Genomic DNA, 22,793 nt, shown 5'->3' with positions numbered 1-22,793 from the left:
GGTTGCTTCTGTGAGATGTGATAAGCCACTACAATAAAAAGGAGAAAGTGAGGACTGCAGATGCTGGAGATCAGAGCTGAAAAGTGTTTTGTTGGAAAAGCGCATAAGGTCAGGCAGCATCCAAGGAGCAGGAGAATCGACGTTTCGGGCATTAGGCCTTCTTCAGGATTCCGAAACGTCGATTCTCCTGCTCCGTGGATGCTGCCTGACCTGCTGCGCTTTTCACTACAATAAAAACACAAGTTACTTTTGTTTTGATGCTGTTGAAAGGCAGATTAAAGCCTGATTTCAGGAAGCTTTTGAAACAAAAGATGATCAGCATAGACGACTGACTTCCAAGTGGGTTCGTGAAACCAAACTTGCAAATATGGGCTGAAACTGTTGAACCATGCGGTGGGGTCAGTCAGTGTATGTTATTTTCCAGATGGCTCTTATTAGACTATATATATTTATCATAGGAAAGGTTCTGAAGGATATGGGCCTAACATAAGCAAATGGGACTAGGTTAGTTTGAGAAACTTGGTTGGCATGGATGAGTTGGATTAAAGGGTCTGTTTCCGTGCTGCATGACTCTATCTTGTGTTCATGTAACTGAAGAAATAAATTATAGAATGTGTTTCACCATATTGGATGCTGGTGTGATTCTGAGTGCCTGACAACTGAGGTGTAGAGTGTATCCCCTCACTAACCCCCACCCAACCCCAACCCATTTCATCATCATTGAAGCAATGTCTACTATAAAAGATTATCTTGAGAAATATGTTGAAATTTAGCTTGATTAAAAATCATCCAAATGCTTGAGTTTCAAATTTCGTGGAACACTGTGGAGGGTATCTGTCATCACAACGAGGTAAATCGCTTGTGTACTGAAAATCATTTTGTTTTTAAATAATTTGTTTTTGTCAGAATTTTACAAACCAGTGCACAGAAACTGGTTTTCAATTTTGCAAAAGAACACAAAATTAATGAATTCCTTTCAAGCAGTTGTTAGCCAGCATAGCAGATAGGCTGTATGGTGGTGAAATCTACCTTCCCTCATGAGGCTGAGAGAAGCAGTTGCAGAAGGAGGAGAAATGCTGTCAATTGCAGATTCTTGTATTCATTAACAGTTCTCTACCTTTTGAAAGGCTGAATAGCCTGTCAGAAATGCAGCCCGCTGGGTGACAGAGACGATCACAGATTGAGACCACTGTGCTCATGACCGACATTGTTTCCTGATCTCCGACGCCTCGATTTTTAAAATGATTGCCCTTCTATTCAAACCTCCCGCCGCCCTCCCCATCCCCCCCAAGCCATCGTCTCTCTCTACTTCTGTATTGTCCATGTGTCTGTAACTTTTGGGAAACATTTTGTGTTTCTTCACTTCTGGATTCTTGCATATCCCCCAATTTCAACATTCCCCAACACCATCATGCAGTACCTAGCATTGGCATTAAGCCAGCTATTCCTCAAACTCTGGAATTCCATCTGTGGATATTTTGTTATAGGCTGCCTTTATTAACTCACTCACCAGCTTGCTATATTATAGCGTACAGCATGGAAACAGACTCTTCGATCCAACTCTTCCATGCCGACCAGATATCCCAATCAGGTTCCTGTTTATTGATTCATAACCCTTTACTAACCTGTTACTTACTATAACATGGTTTCATCCATTTAGTCGTAAAACCATGGTTCTGTGGTATCCAAATTTAAAAACAATCCTTTCAAACCCATTACTGCATTTCCACACCTTATCAGCATGCAGAACAATACTATCCCCATCAAGTCTCCACGAAACATTATAATATTAATGAGCCCTTACCATCCATCTCCGCATCCTGAATAGGTTAAATACCCTTTAAATACATTTTAACTGGGCCATTGTTACCTTTAAGAAACTAACTGATAAAGGAGTGCTTGCATGAAATTGCATGAATGAAAGAAACTCATACTGACAAATAGTAAATAAACCTCACCATACAGCTCCAGGAATCACTTCAACATCCTTTATTCTTTTATTACGATTTCTAACGTACTTCGAGCATATAGCCCTAGCATTTTCACGAATATTTACCTGATACCACCTAATTATGCAAGCAGGCCGGACAGATGTCCCATCAGAAGTAGCAGCATGTTTTAACCCATCTCCTGTCTTCCAGGACAGAAGCCCTTCAAACCTTGGTTTGCTATGGATTAAAAAAAGTAACACTATAGTAAGGAGATTTTAATATACGTAAGAATACTGTATTAAGGGGCTTTTGTAAGAACTGTATTTCGGGATTCTTTTGCCACCTTGAACTTGTGCTGTGATTGCTGAATAAAAGATGATATTTTTGCCACTCACTGATTCCATCATTATTTGAACACAATCCCACATATCCAGCAATCTCTCTACCACTCTTTTCTTCTTCCGTGTGGGCGGCACGGTGGCACAGTGGTTAGCACTGCTGCCTCACAGCGCCTGAGACCCGGGTTCAATTCCCGACTCAGGCGACTGACTGTGTGGAGTTTGCACGTTCTCCCCGTGTCAGCGTGGGTTTCCTCCCGGTGCTCCGGTTTCCTCCCACAGTCCAAAGATGTGCGGGTCAGGTGAATTGGCCATGCTAAATTTCCCATAGTGTTAGGTAAGGGGTAAATGTAGGGGTATGGGTGGGTTTCGCTTCGGTGGGTCGGTGTGGACTTGTTGGGCCGAAGGGCCTGTTTCCACACTGTAAATCTAATAAATAAAACACTCCTGCTAGCCTCCTTTTCCAGCCAAACATTGATCACATGACTTAATGGCTTCTCTTTTGAGTTGGTGTGAATTTACTTCTCTGCTCATTGAAGTGCTTGAGGATGCTTTATTCTGTTAAAGACCCTATGGAGAGGCATTGTGGCAGTGAGAACCTAATTGGGAACATTGTGAGGCTATTGGCCTTTTCCTATTTTTTATTCTCTCTTTGACTTTGGTGATTAACTTGGTTGAAAGCTTTATTTTCTCTCAAGGATTCGAACTTGAAGCAAAGTTTTTAAAGTCTTACTGGAGATTTAGGCAATATTCTGATTATCATTTGGGGAAAATGGATTCACTTCTTACAGTAGACATAGAGTCATAGAGATGTACAGCATGGAAAAAGATCCTTTGGTCTAACCTGTCTAAGCCGACCAGATATCCCAACCCAATCTAGTCCCACCTGCCAGCACCTGGCCCATATCCCTCCAAACCCTTCCTATTCATATACCCATCCAAATGCCTGTTTAAATGTTGCAATTGTACCAGCCTCCACCACTTCCTCTGGCAGCTCATTCCATATACGACATGATACATAATTTTATCTGACTGCCTGCACGCTTATTGAATATACTTTAATACTGATTGACAGTGAACCTAAATATTTTATTTTTTCCAAGTGATAGTCCTCCCTTTATCTGAGGCCGTTTTGCTGTGGACTGTGTAGATATGTTGCTGTAGCAATTCCTTTCTCCTTACTGACTGCAATTGGCTAACTTCCTGAAGATCATTATCAGATCTTGTTGGATTGGAATTGGCTGCCACGATGATTCATTTAACAAAAAGGAAATGAAATACAATTGAGCTACTGGCTGAATGGAGTCTATATTTATCCACAAGCAACACCAGCAACTGTGTTGGTTGGGGGGAATATGCGTTGTAAGGGCTGTATGAGTGAGTAGGCCAAAGTCTATATATCTTGTTTTTTATTGGCCATTTAATTCTGTCATTCCTTTTAGCTTGGTTGTGACATATTAACTATGTATACGCAATGCTTAAGTGAGATCCACACAATAACAACAGCCTTGTAATGTGAGAACATAGTGAATGGGAACAGGGGCAGGCCACTTTATTCTTTGAGCCTGCTTAGCCATCCTGTCTGATTACGGGTGCCTCTTAGATCTTGTAAATTTATAAGCATCATTTTTGTGTTCTTCTACTCTCAGGCACTCCTGTTCCTTGCCCTTGTAAACTTGCTTGGCCAAAACTGAGACAAGGGAGACTGCCATGTGGGCCTGCTGGGTGATTTGGTTAGATTATGGATCATCAATACTTCAACTTCACTGACCTGACTGAGCTTCATATTCTTTCTCATCCTTGCCTAGCTGCACTCTATCACTTTCCATTTTGGAAGCTCCAATTGTCCCAGCATCTGCACCCTTTTAGGAAGGGAATCCGGGAAACCTGTTCCATCCTGTTCTGAGGAAGGGTCACTCGACCCAAATAAGTCCGACTTCTCTCTACAGATGCTGCCAGACCTGATGAGCTTTTCCAACAATTTCTGTTTTTCTTTCTGATTTACAGCATCCACAATGCATTTGGTTTTAATTACCATTCTACAACTGGCTTCAGGATACTTGGGCTAGGAAGAGGCTTTTCTCATTTTGAAGAGTTCAATACCGTGTCATTTCTTTCTTCTCTGCCCTGCTCCACATGACCACTGCTACTGAGTAGCCTGTGTTCTCCACCTCTGAATTTCTCTGTCAAAAGTTACAATTAAATATACTTATGGTTCCACTACTGTTGCAGCCACAGACACAGACACACAGTTAGATGCACATACGCACATACACACACACATGCACACACACACACACACGTATGTACGTACACATGCTCACCTGGTCACTACTCTGTGTTTTCCCACAATCATGTGGGAAGGGTCACCAAGTCAGCAGGATGGGGATCAGAAGTGACCTTTGGGCCTCTTTTAAAAAAAAAATAGCAGTAACCTTCATTCATAAAGCATGTGTAAGTTCAGAAAATAATTCCAAAGGTGCTTCTGAGGATTATTCAAGCATGACCCTCAACATAAATGCCAGTGGTCTGTTCGACGGGGGAGGCATCAACGTTTCTCCACTGCTGACTATTACCTATGGAATTTCACAACCAGCATCCAGGCCCAGCTGCAAAATAGTATGGCGTTTCTCCTCTCTTCTGTCCCCCTCCAACACCACCAAGGATGTTGCCAGGGTTGGAGGATTTGAGCTATAGAGAGAGGCTGAATAGGCTGGGGCTGTTTTCCCTGGAGCATCATAGGCTGAGGGGTGATCTTACAGAGGTTTATAAAATCGTGAGGGGCATGGATAGGGTGAATAGATAGGGTCTTTTCTTTGGGTTGGGGGAGTCCATAACTAGAGGGCTAGATTTAGGGTCAGAAGGGAAAGATGACCTAAGGGACAACTTTTTCATGCAGAGGGTGGTACGTGTATGAACTGAGCTGCCAGACAAGTGGTGGAGGCTGGTACAATTGCAACATTTAAAAGGCATCTGGATGTGTACATGAATATGAAGGGTTTGGAAGGACACGGGCCAAGTGCTGGCAAATGGGACTAGATTAATTTAGGATATCTGTTTGGCATGGATGAGTCTGTTTCCGTGCTGTACATCTGTATGATTCTATGATCACTGCCCTATCTCGGTGTGTCCCCATCCTCAGAGGAAAGACTGGAATCTCCTGGCACTGATGTTATAAGATATTAGAAAGAAAGTGACCCTTCATGCATCTGTTCCCCTTGGCGTACTGCTGACTTAGGGCATGGAAGAGGGTTCAAAGCAGGCCTGTTGTGTTGACCTGAGGTATGTGACATGGTGGCCTCTCTCACAGCCTGTTCCTCAGACATCTTGTAGGTTTTATCCACTGTGCCTCCTAGTTCCTGCCTCTGATGGCAAAATAAGGCCCCAAAAATCAAAGCTGGAACCTTTGCGTTTTTCTTTCTCTCCAGGTTAATGGGAGGGATGTGTGGGCATTGCTGGTGTTTATCACCGATCCCTTTCTCCCCACATGAATGTGGCTGTCAGCTTTCATTTTGGAAGTGGTTTGATTCGTCAGAGTGGTTTGCCAGTACCTCAGAGTCGGTCACGTTGCTCCCCGGAGCAGCCAGGGAGGATCGCGGAGGTTGCGATCACCTTGGAACGGTGCTGGAGGATGTGGATCCAGGGACGGATCCTTCTGCAGGAGGAGGACGGGGAATATGGTCATTCCCTGTTCAGGCAGCAGGCACCAAGTTCGAACATGCACTTCCAGGGATTTATTTGAGGAGGACACAAAAGGAGTTGTTAAAAGTCTCGTGTCTATGCACGACCCCCTCCTCCCCCTCCCCCAACAGACGGTCAGAGCACACTTGCCAGTCTGGTCCTTTTGGAGGCAGGAGTGGTCAATGAGACAGAACTTTGGTCTTCCTTTGGGACCTGTGTATTTGGGTACAGCAGATACATGGCCTCCAGGCTGACTCCCTTGAGGCATTTTGAACTTGTGCGTTCCGTTATGGTCACGACCTCAGCCGTGGTTTCGTGTTGGACTGGCACAGTACCATGGCTTGTGTGGTGGTGAGCACCATGCCCCGTGTGGTGGTGAGCACCATGCCCCGTGTGGTGGTGAGCACCATGCCCCGTGTGGTGCATACAAGAAGAGCACAGTGCCACTATCTCCAAGTTGGTCACTTTGCTCCCAGGAGCACTCTGGGAGGACAGCTGAGGTGGCTGGAGGATGTGGAATCTGGTGCTGGCTGAAAATGTGTTGCTGGTTAAAGCACAGCAGGTTAGACAGCATCCAAGGAACAGGAAATTCAACGTTTCGGGCCAGAGCCCTTCATCAAGAATGAATCAGAGCCATTCCTGATGAAGGGCTCTGGCCTGAAACATCGAATTTCCTGTTCCTTGGATGCTGCCTGACCTGCTGTGCTTTAACCAGCAACACATTTTCAGTTCTGATCTCCAGCATCTGCAGACCTCACTTTTTACTCGAATCTGGTGCTGGGGCAACAACACTGAACCGATAAGTTGCGGGAGGTGGGCAACTGTATGGAGGATATTACAGCTGCAGCCCAGTGCTGTCATCCACCCACCACTCCCCTCCCCACCCACAAATCCCATCCATTCGTCCATCCACATGCACAACAGGCATCTTGCAGGAATCTTGCCGTCCCCTAATTCCTCACCCCCTTTAGACAAAGGCACTATTCCATGCTGTTATGGCTGCTCCTGCAGAGGTACAGATGTTTTGATTAGATTACTTACATTGTGGAAACAGGCTCTTCGACTCAACGAGTCCACACCAACCCTCCCACCCAGACCCATTCCCCTACATTTATCCCTTCACCTAACACTGTGGGCAATTTAGCATGGCCAATTCACCTAACCTGCACACCTTTGGACTGTGGGAGGAAACCAGAGCACCCGGAGGAAACCCACACAGACCTGGGGAGAATGTGCAAACCACCGTGCCACCTATGAGGCCAGGGGTATATGGTTCCTGTGCACCATGGCCAACCATCCTGTTCCTCACAGCCATTTATGCAGCAAGTGAACAGCCTGCTACCAGCTTCCTCCACAGTAACAAGGGGAGCACTGTGTGAGGGAGGTCAGTGATCAGAAGACACTGTGCACAGCTGAAGCGCTCTACGGATCTCTGTGCTGTTCAGGTAAGTGATTTGCAATAGGATCAGAGGCAGCATGAGGAAACAGCTGGATGTGATTTGGAATATGGTTCCTGAAGAGGTTGGGAAAGAAATAGATCTGTATGGAGAAAGAGAAGGGATTGTGCTTCTCTTTAGGAACGTCTGCTGTTGTCTTATCCTGCCCTGCTCTGCCTTCTAGGTCAGCTTTCGCACTTCATGTGAAGCATCTGGTATCCGGACATCTCCAGTGACAGGGTGCAAGTTCCTGCTGCTCCCTCTGACCCCACCCCCAGCGTTCGTGGTGAAAGGCCTTGCAGATGGCTCCTCTACTCCTCTGCACCGAGGGTGACCTGGTCAAGTGCCTGTGTCGAATTGAAGATTTGGGAAGTTGGGGGCTGAACTCCAAAGGGTTGGAGGCCACAGTGGACACCTGCCATCTGTGCTGGGCATGGTGTTTAGAGGCTCCTGCATGTCGTCGTCCTCCTCCCCCAAGACAGAGAATCCCCTGCCTGACGGGCTAGCCTTGAGAATAATGCTGGAACGAGTGTTATCCCTCTCAAAGGCCACACCCTTCCCGACCTGAGAGCCGTGGCCCCCCTCTCGAAAGTGGAGACATCTTTTGTAAAAGCTTTAAAAGTGCTCCCTCACAGCCACTGCTACCACACAAAAATAGACTGCCCTCACAATGGGGACCCCTCATGATGGAAGAGAGGTGTCTGCAACTTCTCCCTGGCCTGCTAAGAGGCAATGGTGGTATGGGGTCAGGCAGCCAGAGGGAAGGTGTATTTGCAGCAAAGAGAGCTACGGCTCAGTGATTCGCAACCTGGTTCACACCTCTATTGGGAGATGACAATCTAGTTCCTTGTGTTCGTTTCCAAAATGCTTTGTGGAGTCCGCCTTAAACTGTACAACAAGCTGTTGTCATTATTAAAACAGAAAACAGTGATTGGAAAGTGGAACCTTTGTACCTAAACCACTAATGCTGTAAAGAAAAAGCTGGTGGTAAAGTCTTGATCTGCAGACAAGTCAAAAAAGAACAGAAAGTACAAGCAGTGGATGCGCTGCTTACTCCATTGCCACTGACTTGATGTGGTATGTTTGTGTTATTGATGTTTTTTTTTCAATTACATCAGCCCTCAATCAGATAAATATCACAACATCAGAGGTTTCTACCTGAAGAGGAGCAGAGGGTGGGGGTGGGGGTGGAAATGTCATAGAATTATAAAAACTGTGAATGATGCAGCACAGAGTGAGGCCATTTGGTTCATTGTGTCTGTGATAGCTCTTTGGCAGAGCTTGCAATGTACTCTCATTCCCACTGTATCTCAGTACATGTGACAATAATAAAGCAAGCCAAGCCAAGTCTGTTTCTGTCACTGAGATATTGTTCACGCAGATGGACAGAAACATTAGTGGACTAGCTCACTAACACAGGACCATAAACCGATCTCTGGCTGAGTAATCCACTATCAAATGAATCAGTCTCCTTCCTCTATGGAAGCTGAAGGCATACGTGATTGGATCTTCTCGGGACAAGAGTCGAATTAGAATATGATTGTGGAGGCTGATGGCTCCTGTTTAGATCCTTTAAAGGACAGTGTTTGAAAGATCAATTGGTTGTCATGACCAGATGGAAAAGCACATTGAATTGGACTAACATGATAGAAAACTCAGTAAACATCCTTTTTTTTAATCATTTGAATCAGAAAGGTCAATATTTCTCCTCAAAGTACTGGATTTTCTAGATAGCAAAGAAGAAAATGTCATTTTTATAATGTCTTGCATCTCTTTAGGACTCCAGAAACAATTCATGATATTGCAAGTACTTTGGATGTGGACTGACTGTTATAATGTAAGCGTATACAGCAATCAAATTACATATAACGAGGTCTCACAAAGAGCAATGAGATAAATTACCTTATAATCTGTTCCATTTAATCGTATTCTTTAAGTGGAGGGTTTGTTGTATCAGGTCACGGTTCCAAAGGAGCCAAGGTTGACATTGCCTTAACTCCCCAGTTTATGGTGTTACATAATCTTTGGCTGGAGATTTGGGCTATTGAGTGTGAAGTCCAATTGGAGACTCTGACTCTTGATAGTTGTAATGATACCTAACTGGTGAATGTTAATTTTACATATTACAGCCACGCACTATATTAAAACCTTGTTAAGAAAGATAAGTGACGCCTTTTATTAAGAGTATGTAATGATTCATCTTCTAACACTGAAAATTAGCTTACACTGGAAGTGAGGTTTGAGCTTTTGTGGTGCAGTATTCACTTCCCTACCATTAGTCCTGAAGGTTCAGGTTTGACTCACACCTGCGACAGAGGTGTGTCATAATACGTCCACACAGTTTAATGAAAAATAATTTAAAAATGAATTGACACTGTCCAATCTTGTTCACATAGATATTCCACAAAACATTTGGTTGGGCTTACTTTCAAACAGTAGAAAGAGGAGACAATGGAATGCCCCTACCTACCACAAGACCAATGAATACTCTCAAACAATTGGCTAATTACCAAATCTACTTTCTCATGATTTTGATTGAGAACAAGTAATGAAGAGAACACAGGGATAAATTCCCTGCTTGTGTACCACTGAGGGAGAAAGAGAAGTCTTTGTTTGACATCTAAGAGATGACAGCCCAGATAAGGCACCAGTCCTGCATTGAAGGATCAGTCTAAACTGTCTACTCATGTCTCCGGTGTACAGCTCTGACTCAGATGTGTGAGACAGCTATCACTTAGCCACAAGTCACTGCATGAGAAAACCATTGAAAAAAAATGACCACAGTGAAGTAAATAGAGAATGCTCATAAGTTATATAGTACATACCCTCAGACTTTATCCCAAGGAATTGCCTTAAAGTCCACTGTGTCGGTGATTCCCCTTGACCTTGACATGCAGCTTTGTGAATAAATTCTCTGATTCTGGAATACAGAATATCTTTGATTATCCGAATGAGACGAGTGGGATAATCGTTTGGACAGTTGGTCTGATCATGAATAATAGTAATTTATGAGTGTTATCCGAACATGCCTTGGTTATCCGGCATTTCACACCAGAACGCCGTTTAACTGAATGCTGAATTACCTAATGCCGTTTTTACGGAAGCTTGAGATCTTGTTCAGATAATCCGAAATTTGGATAATTGACGTTCAGATAATCAAAGTTGTTCTGTACATCACTGCAATAAATCTCTAGGCCATTGTTTCTGAATTTAAAGTAAGTTTTATTTTATTTAAATGAAGCTTTCATTCTAAATGAAGGCCAGCCATTAAAAGTGAGGACAGCAGATGCTGGAGATCAGAGTCAAGACTAGAGTGGTGCTGGAAAAGCACAGCAGGTCAGGCAGCATCCGAAGAGCAGGAATATCGACGTTTCGGTTAGGAGCCCTTCATCAGGAATGGTGAAGGGCTCATTCCTGATGAAGGGCTCCTGCCCAAAACGTTGATTTTCCTGTTCTTCTGATGCTGCCTGACCTGCTGTGCTTTTCCAGCACCACTCTAATCTTTAAGAGGACTCACTTCAGATGGCCACGGTAATGCCTCCCCTCCAATGCAGGGGATCCTGCTGCTGTTTGAAGAGAGCAGGGGTGCTCCCCCAAACGTTTTGATGTCAGTAAAACAAATAACCTGGCTGTTTTCTCATTGCCAGTTTGCGGAGTGTTTGCCTGTGTGAGTTGACAGCTGTGTGTCCCTCCGTTTCAGTAGTGGCAATGGGCTGGATGTCTAGCTAGTCTCAGGATCCTGACATGGACCACATAATGGGGTCCCAACCCAGCCCGGTGTTATCAGTGTGCTTGCAGACTAGTGGCCTGCTCGTTGGCCCCTTCCATGCTCACCATCCTATTGCGGACGGTGGGCTTGTCCCTCAGGCTGCAGGCCTAATCGAAGCTCTTGCTGTGATGTTGGGCCTGCAGCTCCCCGCTAATAAGCACAAAGCCCAGAGCTAGGGACACTACGACTGTGCCTCAGAGCCCTCCCTTTTCTCTGTATGCAGAAGTGATCAATTAAAGGACAAAGCCAGAAGGGGACAGTAGGAGCAAAAGGGAAACTCCTCCATAGAATAATTACAGACGGGCCTGTTAATCAGAGTGATCCCCTGGAGCTTTGGCCTGCCAGCAGGATTCTGTCTCAAATAAGCTGGCAGCTTCGGCACACAGCGGGCAGCAAATGTCATGTTGGGAACATACCGGTGTCAATGAAACATGGCCCAAAAATGGCATCTTAATTGCGCCAATCACTGCATGGATTGGACAGCCAACACAGCTTCCAGTCTGCCCCAGCAACGTTGCTGAAGGCAAGAGTATTAGCCAACCATCATGACTTGGCTCCCATCTCGTTCCATGGCTCTACAACTCCAAACCTATTTCCAGAGGCTAAACAAATTCAGCCCTCTAGTTTGAAAGTATTTAATTGGCTACAAAACACTTTGGCATGTCCTAAGGTCATGGAAGGGGCTGTCACTCCTCCCGGTCAGCCTCATTCCCACAGTTTATTGCTTACTTTTAAACTGAAGATCTGAATTAATGTTTAATAGATTTATTATCCTTAGCACGAGCCAAAGTTATTGTCAACTGACAGTGGGTAAATACTTGGGTTCAAAAACATTAATGTGCAGAGAAACCTAAAATTGTAACGAAAAGCTAAAAGTGGTGAGAACATTATAGCTTCTTGTCCCTTGATGCTCATAAAGATTTTTATCTTTAACTGTCAGAAATCCATATTACTTATCTTCCTATCTACCCATCTTTCTCCAATTTTACTTGACTCCCACATTATCTCTTGCTGTTACATTTACAGTAGAGTTTTTCTTTTTGCCTTTAAAGCTGTTACTCTCTGTATCTGTTCTGTGGATCTGTGAGGGTTCAAGGCTGGTTGAAGTCCGGCAGCATCTGGATCTGTTGTGATGCAGAGAACTTCATGTATGCTGCCTTCTTAATTACAGTTTAAGCGACAAGATGAAATGTAGATCATTTAAATTCTCCATTTCAGCCGCAGTCATTGCTGCGTGTGTATTTTCATTGTGTATGCTGTATTTTACTCAGTGAGTGGCTGAGATCTGACTGTTCATGAGTATGGTGGAAGGCAAGATTTGCTGGGCTGTGGGAAACGTGCAATGGCTTGAGTCTAATTGAACAACCCCTTCAAAGATTAGGCAACAGATGCAATGAGCTAATTGACTACTCTCTGTGTTCTATCATTCTGTGATTCTGAAGAAGTTTGGAATCATAGAATCTTTACTGTATGGTAGTAGGCCATTCAGCCCATCGAGTCCACACTGGCCCTCCAAAGAGCATCGCACCCAGATCCAACCCCCTACGCTATCCCTGTAGCCCTGCATTTCCCATGGCTAACCCATCTTGCCTGCACATTCCTGAACACTATGGGCAATTTAACATCGCCGAACCACCTAACGTTTGGACTCCGGTTTGGAGGTGTAACCTTTCAGGATTGAAATGGATCCAAGAATGGTTAAATACAATACAGAACTGGTAATCAAAGTGTGATGAACTATATTCCTAAAATTATCTATGGAGCTTGAAGAAACAGATGTTAAAATAATTCTTCACATCATTTATTATAAGTAATGACTGCAGCTAAATCTTGGATTTCAGTGAAGGAATCAGTTACATGTGGGACATCAATAACAAGGAGAAAGGTAAAGATTGAATACCTATAAATGTCAGAACCTGCAAACAAATACACAAGGCTCCAGTAAATATTGTCTTAGGGACTTTTCCTTTGTTAAATCCATGTTATTTTTCACAAACATCTTTCAACCTCAATTCTTAAAAATTAAGTACAAAAGATACAGCAGTAGGAATAGGCCATTCAGCACCTCAAAACTAGTGCATAGTTCCATATGATCATGTTTGGCTTCTGTCTCAGTTACGCCTTTCTCACAATCCCCACCCATGTCCCTTAAAATCCTTTGTGCTCCAAAGTCTATCAATTTCTGACTTAAATATACTCAATGGTGGAGCACTTTGTAATTTTCCATCAAAAATAACTTCAATGGTTTATAATTCTTTGACTGAATAAAATTCATCTCATCATAGCCCTACCTCTCAGTCTTTGGTTCCAGACCCCCAGCCAGGCAAAGTACCCTTCTAGTATCTAGGAGAAAGTGAGGACTGCAGATGCTAGAGATCAGAGTCAAGAGTGTGTTGCTGGAAAAGCACAGCAGGTCAGGCAGCATCCGAGGAGCAGGAAAATCAACGTTTCGGGCATTAAACCCTTCATCAGCCCTCCTAGCGTCTACCCTGTTAATCACCTTCACAATTTTAAACAGTTCAATGAGAGAGCCTCTCAGTCTTCTAAGCTGTGTAGAATACAGGCCTAATCTGCTCAACACCACCTCATGGGACAAACCTAACATCACGGTGAATCTTTATTTCCCTGGCACCCTCTGAGGCAAGTAAATCTTTCCTAAAGTAAGGAGACCAAACATGATTCCAAGTGTGGCCTCAACAATTGCACTAAAGCATCTTTACTTTCATACCCCATTCCCCTGGTAATAAAGGCTAATGAACCATTTGTTGCTTGCTAAAACTTCAGATTAACGTTTATGATTCATGTTAAAAACACACCCGGATCGCTGTTTGCAGAGTACTAGGAAATGGAGCCTAAAATAGTAAAGCATGACTTTAGGAGTTGTCATCAATGCTCCTTCTGTCAGTCTTTGGTGTGTGAAGGTGGTTAATTTAAGTGTGTACCCTCTTTAACTTTTTTAATGCAGGTGTGGTCATTCAGAAGCTGTTACACAGCCTGTTTGACGTTGTTGCATGAGCTGCCCAGAGAACATTGATTATAATCTCTGGATCCTTACCTGAACCACAAATTAATTGGTTCAGGGATAAGTAGACTAGGAAAATAAACACAGAGCTCGGGGGTAGGAAAGGGGGTTCCTGTTTCTTGGAGCATTGGCATCAGGACAGGGATGAACAGTAACTGGCCCCTACCTGAGCCAGACTGGGAAAAGAGTTTTGAAGAAGTCACCCAGGACTCAAAATGTCAACTCAGTTTTTTCAGCACTTTGTGTTTGTTTCAGATTTCCAGCATCCAAAGTATTTTGCTTTTAGTATTATGGTAAGCGTGTTCTAGCAGAAATAATCGATGGGGAAGTCACTAACTTTAAACTAGTGTATGAGGAAGGAGGCACAACTAGACAAAGGTAGTATAGGGAATAGTCAAGTTGCAGTCAGAAACTGTGTTTTAGATGCAACTGTGTAGCAGGGAACCGAGAATGTGTAAAGTGATTAATTGAGAGAAATAAGAAAAAAAAGCATTGGAGTTAGTAAAGGCAGATCCAGGCTTGTGGCCGAGATAATCTTTTCTTTACATAAAAACAGAGTATAAGGAACAAATTGAAGAAATGGTAGATGCAAATTGAACTTCGAAGTTATAACATGGTCATTATTACTAATACATGGCAACGGGATGAACAAGATGGGGATCATAATATATGAGATTGTAAAATACCCAGAAAAAGAAAGAAATAGAATAGTCGGAGAATCACAATCTTAGAAATTAAGAATTAAATTACTTCAACAAGGTTCCGCATGATAGACTGGTTAACTAAGGTTAGATCACATGGGATCCTGGGGGAGCTAGCCAATTGGATACATATTGGCTTAATGATAGGTGAGAGAGGGTGGTGGTACAGAATTGTTCAGACTGGAGGCCTGTGACCAGTTGTGCACAGCAAGGAGTGGTGCTGGGTCCACTGTTGTTTGTCGTTTATGTAAACGACTTAGATGAGAATGCGGATACTAGGTTTGTGAATAACACCAAAACTAGTGGCATAGTGGACAGTGAAGAAGGTTATCTAAGAGTAAAACTGGGCCAATGGGCCAAGTAATGGCAGATGAGTTTAATTTAAATAAGTGCGAGGTGTTGCGTTTTGATAAGCCAAAAAGGGCAGAACTTATACATTTAATGGTAGGGCCCTGGAGAGTGTTGTCGAACAGAGGGACTGATAGGGACAGGTACACCGTTCCTTGAAAGTGGCCTCACAGGTAGACAAGTTGGTGAAGAAGGCATTTGGCATACTTGCCTTCAACAGTCAGAGCATTGAGCACAGGAACTGGGAGATCATGTTATGGCTGTAAAAGACATTGGTTCGGCCACCTTTAGAGTATTGTGTACAAGTCTGGTTTCCCTGCTATAGACTGGATGTTATTAAACTGGAAAAGGTGCAAAAAAGATGATGTTACCGAGACTGTAGGAGTTGAGTTATAAGGAGAAGCTGGATAGGCTGGGACTTTTTTTTCCTGGAGTATAGAAGGCTGATGGGTAACCTTAGAGAGGTTTACAAAATCATGAGGGGCATGGTTAAGGTGAATAGAAAAGGCCTTTCTGTGAGGGTAGGAGAGTCCAAAACTAGAGGGTAGAGTTTTAAGGTGAGAGGGAAAAGATTTAAAAGGGACCTGAGGGCCAACATTTTTGGACAGAGCATGGTGTGCATATGGAACAAGCTGCCACAGGAAGTGGCAAATACAGTTACAACATTTAAAAGACCCTTGGACTGATACATGGATAGGGAAGGTTTCGAGGAATATGGGCCAAATGCAGGCAAATGGGACTAGTTCAGTTCAGGAAACCTGTTTGGGGCGGACAGTTTTGGCCAAAGGGGCTGCTCCTGTGCTGTATGACTGTATGACCTTCCATCACCTGGTCTATAGCCTTGCAGGTTACAATACTTCAGTGGCAAGTAGCTTTTAAATGAGTTGATGGTATCTTGGGGGTGGAAAGCTTTTCCTCATGTCACGTCTAATCCTTCCACCAATCAGCTTATATCTGTACCTCCTGGTACAGTTTAGTTTGGTCATGAGAAAAAAACTAGTTTTAATTAGCTGAGTAATGATACGATTAGTGACCATCATGTAATCTAGTTCAATGTAGGGTTTGCATGGGAGAAAATGTGAAGATCCTCGCAAATGTGGAAACAGTGTCAAGCAGATAGTAAAAACTCCAAGCAGGAAGTATGAAAAGAAACTTGCAAGAGATACACAGTCAACACAATATTTTTAGATTGATATTAGGAAGAAGGCGGTTCAGAAAAATGTGTATCCTTTAACAGCAGATAAGGTGATAAAAGACAATGAAAATAAAGGCATGTCTAATAGTTACTTTTAAGTCACTAATTTACAGATGAACGAGTCTGCCTGCTAGAAATTCCAAGGATAGTAGTACTGAATCAGGGAAAGAGACTTCTCCAAACTAATGGAAGCAAATGCAGATACAAGACCCTCCAAGCTGTACATACAAACCTGATTTGGAACTATTTAACTGTTCCTCCACTGTGGCTGAGTTAAAATCTTAGAGCTCTCTTCTCAACGGCATTTTGGGAAAATGTACTACACGTGAACTGCAGCGGGTCACCACCACTTCGATCTGTGCTCGCTGTAATTTAGCAGTTTGAAGGGTAACTTCCTCAAAGTTTACAGGATTTCAAAGGGAACAGATAAGAAAGATAGAGAGAAACCATTTCTGTTGATTATGTAGTCCAGGATTGGGGGCAAAATCGAAGTATTAGAGCTAGACTTTCCTGCTGGCATTTCCCGACAATCTTTCATCCAGTTGCTGACTAGGCCTGAGTCTGCTTAGCTTCTGAGATCAGACAAGATCGGGCGTTTTCAGACTAATATAGCCTTAGGCAAGAATTAAAGTCTGGGGCAGAAGCCAGCAACTTTAGTCAGCATGGGCACTGAACATAAGGCTTTGATGTTATTACCACCTTGCTCTATCTGAGCTAACCAGAGTTGATGGGGACAGTATAGAGCAAGATTTACTTTCAGTTTAAAAAGAGTAGAGCTTAGAACCTTTCAGGAGTGAATTTGGGAAAAACATCTACATACAAAGGTTGCTAAAGGTTTGGAACACTTCCACAAACAGTTCAATTAAGTGTAATGCTGAAATATGAGAGAGATTTTTGTATAATTAGAAATGGGGTAGGAACAAGGGGGAAGGTGGGGTCATGATCTCACTCAGCGGAACATAGTCGAAGCTCTGACTGACCTACTCCTGTCCCAATGTTTCTCTGAATAGTGTTAAAAATCACACAACACCAGATTATAATCCAACAGATTTATTTGGAAGTTCTAGCTTTCGTAGCGCTGCTCCTTCATCAGGTACCTTGAAGAAGTAGCATTTCAAAAGCTAGTACTTCCAAATAAACCTGTTGGACTATAACCTGGTGTTGTGTGATTTTTAACTTTATCCACCCCAGCCTAACACTGGCACCTCCACATCATCGCTGAATAGCAATATTTCTTTCTCTTGCTGATTAAAAAAGTCACACTACGCATCGAAGTGAACAACTTTCCATTTTTCTATCTGCCATGCTCATTCCTGTCTATACTTATCCATCTACTCCTTTTTTCCAGATTCTTCCTCATTGTTTACTTTCCCATTGAACTTGGTATTGTCAGGGAACTGGGATACGTGACACTCAGTCCCCAGTGTTAGCTTTCCCAGCACTTGGGTGAAACAAAAAGTGCTTCCTGATTTCCCTGTTGAAAAACTCATTCCTAATTTGTAACGCCTCCAGATTTCTCCACCAAAGAAAATACCTTCTCCTTGTCAATTTCCTATTGGTGATGGAAATCTGAAGTTAAAAATGGAAAATGCTAGAAATATTCTGGCCGACATCGGTGATGAGGGATACTGAGTTAATAGCGCAGGACTCCCACCCAATGTGAGGTGAGTTTGGAGACAAGCCACTTTGCTAATTTGCCTCCACCATCCTGCCTCTGGGCTATTTACCTCAAGGTAGGATTAGTGGTGAAGGTTCTACATGCCCACAAGTGCAGCAGGCAATTAAGGTCGGCAGATAAAAACCAAGAGAACTGTGGATGCTGGAACATAAAACATAGAACAGTACAGCACAGTACAGGCCCTTCGGCCCTCGATGTTGTGCCGACGTTTTATGCAACTCTAAGATCAAACTAACCTACATATCCTTCATTTTATTTTCATCCATGTGCCTATCCAAGAGTCTCTTAAATGTCCCTAATGTATCTGACTCTCCTACCACTGCTGGCAATGCTTTTCATGCACCCAACACTCACTATGTAAAGAACCTACCTCTGATATCTGCCCTAAGTCCTTCTCCAACCACCTTAAAATTATGCTCCCTCGTGACAGCCATTTCTGCCATGGAAAAAAGCCCTGGCTATCCACTCTGTGCCTCTCATCATCTTGTACACCTCTATCAAGTCACCTCTCATCCTTCTTCACTCCAATGAGAAAAGCCCTAGCTCCCTCAACCTTTCTTCATAAGACATGCCCTCCAGTCCAAAGCTTATCAGATCTGGCAGCATCACTGGAGAGAAATCAGAGTTAATGTTTCAGGTCTGGTGACCCTTCCTTAGAACTGATAGGAGCTCGGAAAAGGTTGGCTTTTATGCAGAAGATAGGGTGGCGGGTAAGGAGTAAATGATAGGTGGAGGTAGGGCCAAAAGAGAGAGAACAGTTAGACAAAGAAGTGAATAAAGATCAGCCAAGGAGAATGAACAGCTGCCAATTGGGATTATTAGTGTCTAACAATGGGTTGTGTGTACAGTAAGAGCAGACCATGTGATAATAAGGCCTGGTGTGGGGTTAGGAGAAGGTGCCTGAAGCCCTAAAATTGTTGAATTCGATAGAGTCCATAAGGCTGTGGAGTTCCCAAATGGAAAATGAGGTGCTGTTTTTCCAGCTTGCACTGAGTTTCACTGGAGCACAGCAGCAAACCTGAGACAGAGATGTTGGCAAGGCAACAAGGTGGTGTGTTGAAGTGGCAGGCAGTGAAAGCTCGGGGTCTGTTTTGCAGACAGAATGTAGGTTTTCTGTGAAGCGGTTACCCAGTCTACGCTTTGCTTCCCCAATGTAGAGCATTGTGAACAGAGAATGGAGTAGACTAGATTGAGTGAAATGCAGATAAAGTGCTGCTTCACCTGGAAGGTATGTTTGCGCCCTTGGATACTGAGGAGGGAAGAAGTAAACAGGTAGGTAAATGGTTGCTTGAGGCCATCTGAAAATCTGTATTAAAGGACTTGTACTTGGAGGTGCTGTTGTGACACGTTAGAAGTGTCCATACCTCTGGTCCAAGAGGCCTGGATTCAAGTCCCACCTACTCCAGAGGTGTGCAGTAATTTTGTTCAACAGGTTACTTAGCAAATATCTAAAAATCCTGTACTTTAACTTTGTTTTCCTTTCTGCAGATGGTGACTGACCTCCTGAGCATTTCCAACTTTTTCCGTGTCTATTACCACCTCTATATCTACTGTTTCAAATTCTTTTAATGTTTAAACAACTCCAATTTCTAAACTCTGGGGAATCAAAAATGAACTTACCGAACCTGTTCTTGTAACCTAATCCTTCAGTCCCTTGTAGCATTTTGGTGAATGTTCATTGTACCTCCAGCAGAAGGCTATTCTTATCCTTTTAGAGGTGTGGTGACCAAACCAGAGCTCTGTACAATTCAGGTATAACTTCATCCCTTTCTTGTTTTACAGCCCATTCAGAGATAAAGCCCAATATTCTGTCATCCTCCTTAATTGCCTCTTATACCTGTGTACCAGCTTACAGTGGTGTGTGCTTCTTTTTAACTTCCTTTGCACAATTCACTGGGCCTTGTAGATTAGTATCATCTGTAAATTTGGGTATAGAATTCTCAGTTCCTTCAGTTGCTATCCACATATGAATTCCTCAGGGCCACTACTTGTCACTTGCTGATCATAAAGTATTCACTTTGTACTATCTCTGTTTCGTACAGCTACCTGATGAAGGACAGCACTCCGAAAGCTGATGCTTCCTAATAAACCTGTTGGACTCTAACCTGGTGTTGTGTGATTTTTAACATTTAAAAGGATCTGGATGGTTACACACATAGGGAGGGTTTAGAGGGATATCGGCCAAATGCTGGCAAATGGACTAAATTTATTTAAGATATCTGGTTGGCATGGGCGAGTTGGACTATAGGTCTGTTTCTGTGCTGTACATCTCTATGACTCTGTGTGCTTTGATGCACACAATGAGTTTGGGTTCAAGTCTGACTGGTCAACCATAAAGCAATGTTGATGATTGACTTCAGGCTTAGACTTCAAAGTAACATCATTTATGATACTTTCATACAAAGTAATTCAAGACATTGTAGATACCCTAGGCTCTAATCTTATCATTACATTATTAAGGACTAATCTACTTTCTTCACATGTTCATGTCTATGTGCTCTTAAGAGTCTCTGTCATTCTAGAGTGTCCTATCTTTGCCTGCACTGTTACCTTTTCACATGATGTGCAACTCCCTGATGTCATCACAAGATTGCTCCAGGGTCCTGCAGCTCCTAAACAATAATAACCTACAATTCACAAATCCTTTCTGACTCTCACTGACCCTTATAATTGTTTAAATGCTCAGTCACTCTCCCTGATGATAGATTCCAGTACCTTCTCCATAACTAGCATTCAGCTGGTCTGTATTTTGCTTGTTTCCCTCCCTCCTTTCTGAAATAATAGTAATGTTTACAATTTTCTGATCTAAAGGAACAACTCCGAAGTCTACATAGCTTTGGCAAACAACGACTAACACGATTTTTACGTATGTTTCTCTCAGCACTGTGTGTCTCCAGAGGGAAATCTTGGAACTCCGTGTTGGCTTGGTGAAAATTCAGTCATGCCATTAAGATGTTAGCCAGTAGGACAGGGTTAAAACCAGATTAAATTACAGACATGCAGGCAGCTACAAATCTGATTACAGACAAGCTTTGTGTACTGTATCATCAGTCTTCCACTGCTGAGGTTCCCATGTTGCTGGAAATAACAAACCAATTCTGTGGAGGTTACAGGGCTTCAGCGAGAGTAATTGGTTGCAGGTTGTCTTATGAAGATTGGATGGATATGTTCGGCTTGTTACTCTGGGAGTGTAGAAGATGGAAGGATGACTTGGTTGAAGTGGTAAAATTCTTAAAGACCTTGACAAGTGGACATGGAAAGGATATTTCCTTGTTTGGGTCAGTCTAGAATTGGGCAGCGCTGTTTCAAATTAAGGGACACCCTTTCAGGACAGGAATGGGGAGAATCTTTTTTTAATGTCTGAGGGTTGTACAACTTTGGAACTCAATAACTCAAGAGACAGTGGAGGCCGAGTCATTCAATATTTTTAAGACAGAGGTGGCTAGGTTCTTGTTAGGCAGGAGAACCAAGTTAAAAATCACACAACACCAGATTTTCTCTAAGAGGTTGATACTTGCAAATAAACCTGTTGGATGATAACCTGGTGTTGTGTAATTTTTTTTAACTTTGTCCACCCCTGTCCAACACTGGCGCCTCCACATTAAGAGAATCCAAGGCTATCAGGGGTAGATGAGAATGTGGAACTTGAATCACAAGCAGGGGAGCCATGATCTTATTGAATGGAGGTGAAGGCTCAAGGGGCTGAATGGCTCCTAATTCATGTATTAATGTGGCAATTCCAGCTAAAATACATGGTTGTCACTAATGTTTTCAAAATGTTGTTACATTTTTCCACAAGGAGATAGACTTCTAACAGGGTATTATCTTCATTTGGAGTCTTCAGCAGTGGAATATTTTATTCCTCATTAAAATCTGCTGTCCAACTGCTCAATAAACACAAGCATCTATACATATTGAAAATGTTGAGAGAAGGGCTGTGCTGGAAATGTGCTACTTTCAATTGTTCCACTGCTTTGATGTTTGAGTGGATGCTAATTTTCATATGTTCAAAGTTTGTGCGAAGATTTGTAGCTCGGGTGCTTGTTGTAGTGGTTCTGTTCGCCGAGCTGGAAGTTTTTGTTGCAAACGTTTCGTCCCCTGGATAGGAGACATCATCAGTGCTGTGCAGCCTCCTGCGAAGCGCTTCTTTGATGTTTCTTCCGGCATTTATAGTGGACTACAGCGGACAGCTGAAACTGACACCCGGAAGCGGCAAGGACAGACCACTATAAATGCCGGAAGAAACATCAAAGAAGCGCTTCGCAGGAGGCTCCACGGCACTGATGATGTCTCCTAGCCAGGGGACGAAACGTTTGCAACAAAAACTTTCATATGTAATGGTGAGGTCTGCACTTCTCACACAAAAGCTATAACCAACCCTGTGCCTAGCTGCACCTCTTGCCAGCTTTTAAAACCTCCTCACACCTACTTGGTTGATTTGCAGCCACCTCCCCTTGACCTTTCTTGATGTCTGTTCGAGGTCTGACCTGTCTGGTTATCAAGCACTTTGTAAAATTTTGCTATGTTAACTAAGTGCAACACGGACCGTACATTACTTAATAAAATAAAAGCCCATGGTGTTGGAGGTTGTGTGGGTAAAGGATTGGCTAACTAATGGACGACAGAGAGTTAGGATTTGGGGCATTTTTAGAATGGTAACTAGTGGTATGCAACAGGGATTAGTGCTGGTGTCA

At 43.2% G+C, this 22,793-nt stretch overlaps 1 long non-coding RNA gene across 8 annotated transcripts in view; it reads left to right on the top strand.

Annotated features, from left to right (window-relative positions):
* The window catches only part of LOC132830941 (uncharacterized), a 558,005-nt gene that overhangs the window by 371,144 nt on the left and 164,068 nt on the right, over positions 1–22,793 (top strand). The window contains exon 6 of one of the 8 annotated variants that reach the window (XR_009646456.1): positions 7,571–9,059. The exons of the other annotated variants lie outside the window; for them this stretch is intronic. This is a non-coding gene — a long non-coding RNA (uncharacterized LOC132830941). Of the gene's footprint in view, positions 1–7,570; positions 9,060–22,793 lie in introns of those variants that run through there. 8 annotated transcript variants of the gene reach the window in all.

This window comes from Hemiscyllium ocellatum, chromosome 3 (genome assembly GCF_020745735.1).
Source record: "Hemiscyllium ocellatum isolate sHemOce1 chromosome 3, sHemOce1.pat.X.cur, whole genome shotgun sequence".
In the NCBI taxonomy this organism is placed as follows: Eukaryota; Metazoa; Chordata; class Chondrichthyes; order Orectolobiformes; family Hemiscylliidae; genus Hemiscyllium; species Hemiscyllium ocellatum.
The sequence above is the reverse complement of the archived record's forward strand: the minus strand, read 5'-3'. Positions and strand labels throughout refer to the sequence as shown.